Below are 3,564 nucleotides of genomic sequence, written 5' to 3' on the forward strand. Positions count from 1 at the left end.
GAGCATTTTAAATCTGATAAGCATATTAATGTATAATCCTGTCAAGAGAGTTCATTTTTTGTTGTAAATCAGCCCGGCATGGTTTCCAGGGACTGCATGGAGATACTTGCTCAGTAAAATAATGGCGTCCCACGATCCGCTTACACCCTCAACACAGCCTTACTTCAGCATCTAGCTAGCACTGCTAAAGTGGAGTGAGAATAAATGGAGGGATTTTTTTTTTTTTAAGTGGCAGATGATTTCAGAATCCACTTTTCAGTTAGATCAGCAAAACACAAGCGAACATGAAGTCTTTCAATGCAATTTGTTATCGTGTTGGCTAGCTAAATGTACAGTTGCTGTATTTCCGAGGAAGAAAAAAAAAAACAACATAATTTTTTTTTATGTGTGACACTCAGTAATGCACAAAAATATAAGCCAGGACAGGAACGTGATTTATTTTTTTATTTAAAGGTAACTGCTCTGCGAGTGGCGATGCACGATGTGTTGTTGAATTATGTTCTGAATTTGTTGAAAGTTGGAGTGTATTCACATTTCACACAAACATGCAGTTTGGTACAGTTTGGTGCAGGCTAAACTGGTTAGTTTGTAGTATTGTGATAAAGTTTACAATAATGTCATATTTTTGGAGTGGAACAGAGCAGGCTGTGGTGTTCATGGTTATGTCAGTGGCAGCAAAACACATAATTTATTATTAAGGTGATGATGCTGATCAGATTCACTCACCTAATTCTACCTTTTATAAAAAGCATTCTACTGTCTAGTGGTTGGAATTCAACAACATACAGTTGCTACTGTGCAACCAATTTGTTACTTGCATAATAAGCAGCGCCCGAGAAAAGAAAAAAAAGCATCACAGTGGCTTTTTCCTATAATCAGCTGACCTCAGTTCCTGTGCAGGGAGAAGAAAACTATCTTTTTATTTGCTTTACACAAGGACAAACTGTGTCCAGGCCAGAATCAGCTATCCCCTACTGCTAATACCACATCAGCTGTCTACAAATGCAGTATGCTAACACAAAGCTAACATAGAAGGCCCCCAGACCCAGAATGATGTTAAAGGTGAGCGTATGTGGATTCAAGTCGAGCAGCCAAAGCTTGATTTTCAACAGGTAAGTAAAGTAGCTTGTTGTAGCATTAATGTCTGAACATTAACATGCTTTTTTTTTTTTATATTTCCACCCATACCTGTTTGTACAAGACATTCTCTCTGGCTGTAAAAGCTTTATGTAAAGTGCTCTTTAGGCTTTGCGTTAATACTTAGTGTTATTTGTGCCACTGTGTGGGCACATAACATAAGATTTATATTCTTAACTTGTAATTATGCGGCGGTGCGTGCTGTGGAGCTGTGCAATAGTAATGTAACAGTGTAGTGAATACTTTCTACAGGAAGTAAATAAGCAATGGAATGGTTTACCTTTTAAAAAGTAATGTGCAAGGTAATGAAATCCTTGTCAACAATAAACATGGGAGCCAGCCCACAGCTGATGCAGGATGTCAGTCTGTGAGCTGTGATAAATGTTCACAGGGTGTGAGATGATGTCACGGTTCACATTTTGTCATCTTTCCAAATAATTGTGGCTGAAGCTAAAATTTCTGAATGCTCACAGTTGTTGCCAAGTTTGAGCTTTTTGACTGAAGTCACCACATCCCAGAATTTTGGTAACTAATCTGGTGAGTGCAGTCTTGTCATGATCAACATAAGAATGGTGGCCAAAACTGTAATTACCCTTTGAATCTGGTGGACTCCCAGAGGATTATAAAATTGTGCTGGGATATTTAAAATCATATATTAGCAGATGGAGACCATTGTGTCCACTGCCCCCTTCTGTGTTATTTTACTGGCCAAGACAAAGTCGGCTCAGTCTTATTATATGCAAAAGGTGTCTTTTGGTGTCTGTGCCCGACGCACTGAGTTGTTGCAATAGTGAGATATAGTGCTGTGCAAAAGCCACCCCTCATTTCTTTATATTTTAAATGGTATCTATAGGCACATTGTTACTAGCAACCTGCTGCAAAAACACATCATTTGTTCTCATTTCTTTAGTTGACTCTACAAAAAATACCAAAGATAATGCAGTTTGACAGAAACAAAACAGTATTTTTGCACCAACAAAGTGATTCCCAAATAATGTGAACTTGTCATATCTCAGGATAGTGTGAAACATGTCCTGGACAAGTGAAGGATGAAAGAAGATGTGTGAGGCCTAAAAAACTATCTGCAGCAGCATGAACAGTATCTGAAAGTCATGTCCTCAAGGAATAGGGAAAAAAGTCCACCTGACACAGGACCTGGGAGATACATCTGATCCTTCAGTTGATCCATCTGCTGTTCACTGAAGTCTCATCAGAACTGGCCTCAGTGGAAGGATGGTTGTCAAGAAGCTGTTCTCAAGGAAGGGAAACAGGTAGAAAAGGCTGAGGTATGTCAAATTACACAAGAACCAGAGTGAAAATCAGTGGCAACAGGTCTGATTGGGGGTGGGGGGTGAATCCAAATTTGACATTTTTGGTTCAATATGTATGGAGTAGGTTGGGACAGTGAGTGTCTACAGTCATCTGTAAAACACGGTGGAGGCTCTGTCATGTTTTGAGGCTGCATTTCAGCCAGTGGTGTTGGAGATCTTATCAAAATTGATGGAATTATGAACACAGAAAAGTACAGTCAGAAATCCCATATTTGGGAAATTCTTTTTATTACAATAATAATATATGAAGGACATATTTTAATCCAAATAATCTTTTACTAAACTTAACCCACTAGTTTTTGGTATCTAAATCTAAACAAGCAGCAAATGAAGATTAAAGCAAAAAACTAGTACAAAGTAAAAATAACAAGTGAAGTGCACAACACAAAGCTTGCAGTCAGAACACAAATGTGTGACTTATTACTGGCCCCCAAAAGTTTGACCAGCCCTGCTCTAAATCTTTACAATCTGCCTTTTTCTTAGCAGATTTTCAGTGTTGCTGTTGATTTATAAATCACTTCACTGATCCATGGACATTTCTAATATATCTCTTTACTTGACCCTGTTATGCAACATTATTCATAATGGTGCTAAACAAATTAAACTTGCTTTGATTCTGCTTCTTTCTCAGGGTCAAATCTTTGAGTACAGCTGGAGCCAGACAGTTAAGAAACGCAACTTTTCCTCTGATGAAAGATACGTCGTTCCTTCACACAACGGGCGAACTTTCTTGTTAATCTTGCAAGAGGCACTTTGAGCTGATGTGTGCATGTTTGCCGAGTCTGGAAGTGAAAGCCGTGTTACCTTGAAAGTCTGTATGCTGTTCTCTCTGGGGCAAAGCGCTCCTGCTGCTTGGCCTTCTAATCTGTCATGGAGCTGCTGTGTTCAACACACACTCTAATAACCCTCTGCTTCTGTTTCTCTCACACACGCCTCTGCTTTATTGGTGTTTCCTGTCTTTCATTTGTGTCTCATCCGCCAGATAGAGCTGGAAAGAATCCCCTTTCTTTCTCCATCCATCTTACATCCCAGGAACACTGTTGTTCCCAGAGGAGATATCGGTGCAAAGAGAAACGGTGTCCATGTTCGCAAAACT

The 3,564-nt window shown here is 39.3% G+C and overlaps 1 long non-coding RNA gene across 1 annotated transcript; it reads left to right on the forward strand.

Moving 5' to 3' along the window:
• The first annotated feature begins 975 nt into the window (after positions 1 to 975).
• On the forward strand, positions 976 to 3,285 carry LOC115781211 (uncharacterized). The gene is made up of 3 exons (XR_004020064.1): positions 976 to 1,112; positions 2,154 to 2,423; positions 3,100 to 3,285. It is a non-coding gene; the product is annotated as an uncharacterized LOC115781211 (long non-coding RNA).
• The last annotated feature ends 279 nt before the right edge of the window (positions 3,286 to 3,564 follow it).

The sequence above is a fragment of the Archocentrus centrarchus genome, chromosome 6, assembly GCF_007364275.1.
Source record: "Archocentrus centrarchus isolate MPI-CPG fArcCen1 chromosome 6, fArcCen1, whole genome shotgun sequence".
NCBI classification, from domain to species: Eukaryota; Metazoa; Chordata; class Actinopteri; order Cichliformes; family Cichlidae; genus Archocentrus; species Archocentrus centrarchus.